Source organism: Apis dorsata, unplaced genomic scaffold (genome assembly GCF_000469605.1).
Source record: "Apis dorsata unplaced genomic scaffold, Apis dorsata 1.3 scaffold_265, whole genome shotgun sequence".
Lineage (NCBI taxonomy): Eukaryota > Metazoa > Arthropoda > Insecta > Hymenoptera > Apidae > Apis > Apis dorsata.
The window spans coordinates 549,829-558,051 of NW_006263543.1; the positions used below are offsets into that span (position 1 = coordinate 549,829).

At 46.7% G+C, this 8,223-nt stretch overlaps 1 protein-coding gene across 1 annotated transcript in view; it reads left to right on the plus strand.

Moving 5' to 3' along the window:
- The window catches only part of LOC102672658 (homeobox protein homothorax-like), a 321,785-nt gene that overhangs the window by 42,190 nt on the left and 271,372 nt on the right, over positions 1 to 8,223 (plus strand). The window lies entirely within an intron of this gene.

Genomic DNA, 8,223 nt, shown 5'->3' on the forward strand with positions numbered 1-8,223 from the left:
GTCGAACGTTCCGAGGCGCGAAACGAGGGCGGTCCCGAAATAGTCCAGAGGCGATACATTAACGACCCCGTAATGACATCGGCGCGGAGGGGTGGGCGACGGTGGCGGAATAGATAAAAAAGACATTAGTCATTCCGTGTCGGTGTAATTGCGCCTAGTCGCGATTCCGACCCCGTGTCTACCAGGGGCTTTAATGAGAACCTTTTCTTTCCGAGGGAGGGCCGATTCGATCGTAGACGGGATCGTGGATGGTTATGATGGCGTTTCGCCGTGGATATTGGGGGAGGGGGAGGTTATTCGCGCAGGAAAATTTGAAGATGCGGCGAAATTTCCGATTCCTTGGAAACTGGATTCCCGTGAATTTTTCTACGTAAGAAGAAAAATAGAAATTCGTTTCTATTTTTAAAGTTGAATAGGATAAATAAGGGTTGCTAGTTATTTTATATAATAGTTGGTATAAAAAAATTAATCATTACGATTTGCAATTAATAAAATTTAAGTCTACGGAATGCACGTGATGCGGAGAAAAAAAGGATAAAATATTCATTATAATACATTTAAAAATGTTAAAAATTTAATCGACTTTTAAAACATTTTAAACGTACCAAATTCACAAACCCTTGTCGCGATATCTCATTCTCACCTGTCCAATCTTGAATCGGTAGTATATATTCGCGACCAAAAAATCGACATCTTCTCTTCATTTTTCTCTTCCCAAAAATATCCCTCATCGAGGTTACAATCGATCAAACGAAGGGAGGAGAAAATTCCTGCGCTGTCTCCAGCTAACGACGTTGTTAGCGGTCCTGTTACCATTATTCCGTCACAATTCCGGGGAGATTTATCGAATTCGGCGGGTGCCGTGGGTGTACGTGCTTAAATGTTAATGACGTTTGCGTCCAGGTGTCGGGCTCGCTGGTAATTGATTCAACCCACACGGGATTCACCGTGCAACGGAAGAAAGATTCTGGTGTCGTGAAGTCTGACTCTCGTCCAACGTGTACCTTCTGCCGTGTAGCAAATCGTCGATCTGTTCCCACGTTTTCTCGCCATCCACGAGCAATCCACCTTCCACGAGACACGACGAGACGTGGGACGTCTAGCCACCGGTCTTGCTCATCCTCAACTGCATCCCATTCGATCGTGTCACGTTCACGTTGGATGGATAATTTTTCGAAAGAGAGAGAAAGAGAGGTGGTTGAATGTCGACGTCTATTATCTCAAAAATTTTACATACGTTCCATACAGATTAACGACCGAGCCTTGCAATAAAGTTCCTTCGTGTCGAGAATGGTGTATCGTGAGTATTTGTCCTCCGTGATTGGGGAGAGGGGATTTTTATTGATTTTCCATTTTTGTTCGAAACATGATAAATCCGCTAATTAAGGGGAATTAATTTCTTGGAGATCGTTTTCGATGTTCCATTAGGATGCGAATTTTATTATTGGAACACGAACGAGAAATCTTAGGCAGTGAGGAGGAATCATCGCAATTTATAATACAATAAATATGCGTACCATTATTCGTCACAAGAATAACGATAATAAGTAACATGAAACTTACACGAACTCGTGGAATTCTATTACCGATCGAACTATCCCGTCTTCCCGTGTCGAACAATCGGCGAGTCTCTTAAATCCTCCCTCGTTTACCGGCGTACAAGCAGCGTACAACACAGCCTCGTTACGAGGTAGTCCTCGCGAGACAAGTTGACAAGAGTCTGTATCGGGCCAAAGTCTAATTAAACCGAGCAGTGGTGGATCAATCCGCGAACGATTCTCTTCCTTTCTCGACCTTTCGAACGATGGAAAACTTGCCAATAAATTATCATCGAACGCTCCTTAGAGGAGAGGAATCGGAGAGCTTCTCCTCTCGAAACGCGATTGTCGCGGCGCCGTTCGTGTAACGAGTAATGTTAATTCAATTGAACCGATTCACGTAAATTTATCGTCGTAGTTATTCACGCCTTCCTAATTTCTAAGACCTCTTGAGGGTCGTTGTACATAGCTTTCGATCATCCATCTCTTGTGATCGAGAAGATCAAGCGATTTCGTGAAGAATCGATGTATACTTGGTCGAAGAGATTTGGAGGATTCTGAGTCTTGTAATAGCATTATCAAGTTGTTAATCGAAGAATCATTTTCAAAATTTTTAATCGATTCTCTAGAATTGTTTTTATCGAATCCTATCGATATTCTCGAACATCAAACATCGAGGAAAATCTCTTTTCCCCTCCCCACCACGCTTTTTCTAATCGACGCTCGACGATCAAGAGGGTGTCAAGGTTCCGATAGGAGACAGGGAGGATAAATCGCGGTTATTAGCGCGAGATTACGCGGGTTTGCGCTCAGATTGGACCGAGTGGGGTCCAAATCCAAAATCTATACGTCCAAGGGAGGGGGAGAGGTTGAGCATCGGTCGTGGACGTGTACAATTTTCCCTCCTCGTCCCATGGTTGGCCATCTTTCACCGAGGAGAAATAAAGACGGGGAACGAGGAAGCGGTGGGGCCGAGGAAGGAAGGGGGATGTAAGAAGATTCCGACGCGTGCACATTGTTAGGGGAATCAGATTAGCCGACGAGGCTGATGTATGTGCTTTCGCCTGGTAACGCACCGTGCCGAACTCGCGCCACGTCTCCTTCCCCTTTCTCGCCCCCTCCTTCCTCCTTTTCATCTTTCTTTTCGTCTCCTCGCGATCTATCCCACGAATGATGGGGGCTAATACCCCGATACCGGGACCGCTACCTCTGCCTCCCGGATTAAGATCGATCTCGCTCAGGAGCAACTCTTAAGCACCGTCCATCGCCCTAATACTTCTTTTCACGGCGCCAGGCACGCAACCGATACATTATTCCATCGTGTTCCTTCGTGTAATTACGAAAGAGAGGGAGAGAAAGAAAGACAGCTAATCCTGGGATAGTGATGGAAATAGAATTTTGGTTTGACGTTTGGTTATTGGAGATGAAACTCAGAATTTTTTGGATTATTTTATACGTTTACGATTATTACACGTGAATTCGAAGGAGAGAAGGAAGGAAGGAAGGGAGATTTCTCGAAATTTTCCCGATCGACGAGAAAGAAGGTATCGTTATTCCTTCACCGGGATAATCTCGCCTGGATTTTCTATATATAAGACGATTCTCACCGGAAACCGCGTCGAGATTACTCGGCCATCCGCGGAATGAGGATTCGAGCGAAAACAACGACACCTTTCTCCGACGCCTTGTGTATCCTTTTGCGCGAGGCAGGTTAAACGCCACCCGTCGTAAAGGTAGATTAGATTATCGCGTCGCAAGGAAACCGGAAATGGCCGCCTCCACGAGGAAAAACGGGGCTCCGGGAACAAGCCGCGCTTTTATTGTCTCCGGTTTCTCGGTGAGAAGGTGGGCCTTTTTCGTTAATAGGTGCCCACCTTCCTACCCCTCCTCTTCCTCCTCCGCTCTTCTTCCTTCCTTCTTCGTTCCTCCCGTGCCTTCTTCCCTTCAATTCTCTCTCTCTCTCTCTCTTTCTCTCTGTCTGGTTTGGACGAGAGTTCGTGTAGAAGCCGGCGGTGTTCGAGATAACGGGCGGGGATCCGGCCAGGTACAAATATTTGACCGGTTAACTGGCTCTGATGTTTACCCTGTTAGCCGTGCTCATGGCCGTCGCGGTGCTTGTCGGCCTGTTCGTTGTCGGCAACGACTTCCTCGTGTGTATATTCCCGCGACGCTGGTACACACGTCGCGATAATCGTAAGATCGTGTGGGATGTGTGCCGTCTGGATAACGCGCGATCGACGCCCTCTCCCTCCAGAGGAGGAGAGCCGTTCGTTAACGTTGGCTCCTTATGGATGAATCTTGATTGACTCGACGATTTCGATCTTCTCAAGATGCGCGTTTCTCTTTACTACGAGACGAAGGTTATCGAGCCACTCGTTTCGAATATCCTTGAATCGTTTCTAGATTATCTAGACGATGACTTCTTTTTCGATTCTCTTTTGCCTCGACTAGTCTAACTATTATTTTGGCAGTGGCATCGAGGAAATCGACGAAGCAATGGTTCTTGAAGACTCGAAATAAGGGAGAAAATATTCATTCAGGTGTGTGTCAGGAAAGTTACAGAAGATAGAAAATTGTGGATCGGAGGGAGACTCGATGGATTGCTCGTTTAAAGAATGATGAGTCCCGTTTCCTCGAGTAGCGGGCAAATATGTTCAAACACGGTCTAGCAACAAACCGAGCAACACTTGGACGGACCTGTCTGCCTCGCCGTTAGCCTTAAGCCAACAGACTCCGATGCCAAGTGCTCTTCACACATGGTCTCGTGCCTCCGCCACGTAACGAACGAGCGAACGTGACTTCTTTTTCCTTTCGTCACGCGCCCTATATATATATATATATATCTAAACAATGTTACCATATCCGATTTAAGACGAAGATTCCAAATTCTGCGATTGGGAGAGAATTCACTGCGATTATTACCTTCGATCGAAATTATTTCATTCGTCACGTCGCGTTCATCGAACAAATTCCCACGCTCTGATTCGCTTCGATACGATATACTACGACAACAAAAACGATCGCAAATCGAATCACCCTTCTATCTACGATTCCTCGCGCGATTAAAACCGTCGTTTTCGCACCGAGCGAGGAAAAAATCCGAATCTCATCCCGCCTTCGTTGTGTGTGACGTACGTTCTTAACACGGAAACGTACAATCACACGCTCGCCAGATTTAATCAAAACGCAAATGCCGCGTCGTGGTACGTATAACACCGCCGGTTAAGAGAGGTTTTCGCGCGCGCCATCGAGCCGCATGCCTCGCCATCTCGTATCTGTCTTCGAGCTACTCTCGACGAGGAAGCCTCGTAAAGAGTCTCGCGCCGAGTCTCTGCTTATCTCTCTCTCTCTCTTCTCCCTTGGCGTGGAACGACGATAATAATTAAGGATTGCCAGTGAACCGGGACGTGTGCATACGTAGCGAGTTTACCGAGGCGAGAACAATTTTCGTGGAGTATTGCGCGTATATTGAGTTCTCTCTCTCTCTCTATCTATCTATCTATCTATCTCTCGTCCTCTGTTTATCTTCAGTAGCGAGATGGAAGAATCGAATAAGGAAGTTTGAGTTTCAACCAAGAAGGAGGAGGAGGAGGACTCGTTTAACCGTTTTCCAAGTTGGATAGTTTAGGATGGATCGCGTGTGAAAGGGGAATTTCTGGCGGTTTGAAGAAGTTTGATAAGGGGGCGGGGTGTGTGGATATTTATTTACGGCCACATACGTCGACGAGTTTAAGTATTTATCAGCGAACAAGTGTCTTTTTGTTTTTATTTTCTTTTTCTTTCAGACGTTTTCAGTCTACTTTGTTTAAGGTTTTTGGTATTCCTCGTATTGGTAAGATGGCTTCCAGTGTTATTAGGGAATTACAGCGGTGTTGGGAGGGTTGGTAAGGGTGCTCTTGTCGAGACAGTTCATACACGCTCCTCTCGGAGGAGGGACAAGTGTTATATTGTTTACCTTGAAAACTTCGCCTCGGGTCCAAACCTGGGAAAACTCGGTCCACCATTTTCACCCGAAATTTACATAACTCAACTTGTATGTGTAACGGCACTCGATTCTCTCGACTCTTCGAATTCCTCCTCCTCGAAGCATTTACTCGAAAGGGATAAATAATAAAAAGATAAAAATTGTTAATTCGAAAAAGAGATTGCGGAGAGTGTGAGCGGTCGTTGTTCGACGAGGACGCGAAAGATCCGTTCGGAGCTACGCCAGTGGCTGTACGAGAATACGCATCGTCCTCGTACCGTTACCTGGCCTTCCTTCGACCGGAGAGAAGAGGCGAGGAAGAGATCTCTCATTCGTTGCCTCTCCCATTCGTTATCTTTCGCAGGTTCCATGCCAGCGGACAGTTAAGGTCCCCTGGTCCCCGGATGGATGTTCCACGCTATAAATTCGACCGATATAAACGGAGGCGGGAAAAGGGAATGGAAGTGGATGGAGGAGGGGGCGCGAAATGATTCGAGGTGGTTAAGCGGAGGTGTGCCGGATCCAACCTACCTTTTAACGCTCTCTCTCTCTCTCTATTTCTCTCTCTTTCTCTCTCCTCTCTCGTCCACCCCTGCGATGGAACACACGCACGCAGTATAGTCCATTACCGGGGAACACCTTTTCGTTCGACGGCTGTGCGGGGTCGCTTTGATTGCCTTCCGAGTTATTTTTAATCATTACGAATTGGTTTCTCACGTGTGTGAATGGAATTGGCCAAAGTTATTTAACTTTGGTATTTTGTCCGATAATTTCGAAATTATTTTTAGAATTCCCGACGGAACGTTTTTTCACAGTTACAATCGATCACGAAACTGGAGTTGGAAAAGTTATCTGAATTCAATTTGTACTTTTTTTCATTTTTTTACTTTTACTCGAACGCGAATAAAACTTTCTCTTCTCGAGGCGAGATTTTCCCACGTTTTTAGGGGGAGGTTTATCGTTCATTGCCGCGTGAATCGACGTCCCCGTTCTTGTCTCGGCCCCAAATCTCTCGCTATCTCTACTCCCACGCGAACCTGGACAACCTTCGGTTCGACAAGCTGCCAGATATCTTTGATCTCCAAGGTGTTCCCCTTGCCTATCTCTCTCGTCTCATCTCACTATTCCCAACCCCCCTTAACCCTTGGTGAATTTGTCCACGGTGGACGATTCATCTGTCAAGTTCTGTTCCCGCAACGGAATTGTTCAATTTTCAAAGAAAAAGAATATGAAACGGAACGAAAATTCCTCCTTACGATCGACACGTGAGAAAGAGATACGTACGTAGAAGAATCCCCTAAGCATAAGAAACGTAGTCTCGGCACGAAGGAGGAGGAGAAGGGGAAGGAAGGCGCGCGAAACGCGCGATGTCTCGAAGGTGTAACCGCAGCCACGCCCCAATTAGGTTGAAGCAGACGGGCGTAGGTATCGCAGGACCGGTATTTATGATGAGAATGTCCGCACCTGTGGTGACACCCGCCACCGAACGGCCAGCAACCCCTCGTGGAGCAGGGCGCGAGTGTTTTATGGCGCGCAGATAGCCTCACGCACACCTTTCCTTCTCCTACCTCTGTAGCTACAGCCAGGTGATATATGACGCGTATATTGCTCTTGGTGAACGCCGCGGGCCACCTCTATCCGCGATCCTATATCCGCGTCGTCGCTTATTTCTCGAGGTTACCCTCGTGCCGCCAACTTCTCGCGATGAAAGCGCGGCTGTGGAGCACGCACGCTCCAACAGAATCCTCGAAACGCGGATCCTGAGAATTTTGGAAAATATCCAGAATTATTTCCCTCCACGAATGAAATATAGCGGTTGCTTTCTCGGAAATTATATATCGCAGAGATAGTTGAACGATTCGTAATATAGAAACTGTGGAGAGGGGAGGTAAAGAGAGAGAAAGAGAGAAGAGAGATCGTGCGTAGGTTATCCGTCCATCACTGTCAGCCAAGAAAACTCGCCGAATATCCTTCTCTTGGAAGAAAATTGACGATATCTCGCGAAACCTCTCCCCTGGAAATAAGGGAACAAAAGAGATCGTCCTACAGATTGTATCCTGATTAAGTAAATTAGTGACACCTATAATTCATATACCTAGATAACGAAGATTAACGCGTAATGTAACAACTTATCGTCGTTCAACAAATTTATATAAAATCGCTCAAATCATCTAGCTATCTAGGAAGATCAACGAAAAAACAACACTGTAAACGCCGTTTACAAAAATTGAATCGACTAGAAACGCTACTTTTGTCCCCGATTCGAACAAGAAAATAACCTACACCCTCCTCGCGAAAGACACTTAAATCGATAGCAGAAAGTAATCAGGCCGATGTTCCGCCGATGAATCACGCTTGTCCCCGTCCGCTACAAGTTGCAATTCGATTTCGCGTGCTCGACGAACGAAGGATCTCGACGAGCAGAGACGAGAGGGAGAAAAGGAGGGAGAAAGGAAGGAAGGAAGGAAGGAAGGAAGGGGAGAGGGAGTCTCGTGGAGGAGCGCGTAAAACGCGGGGGAATGGGGTCCGTTTTCCATCCGTTTCCACGGAGTATCAGCTCGCTATACGCGCTTTAATCGCATTCGAACGCAATGTCGTGGAAAATTTCATTGGAGCGGAGGCGGAGGCGGGAGATGGCGAGAGGATCGAAACTGAATGGATCCCGCTGCGACTTTGTCTCGACGTTGCGGGACCCCCAGCCGTGTTTCATCGAGAGAGAGA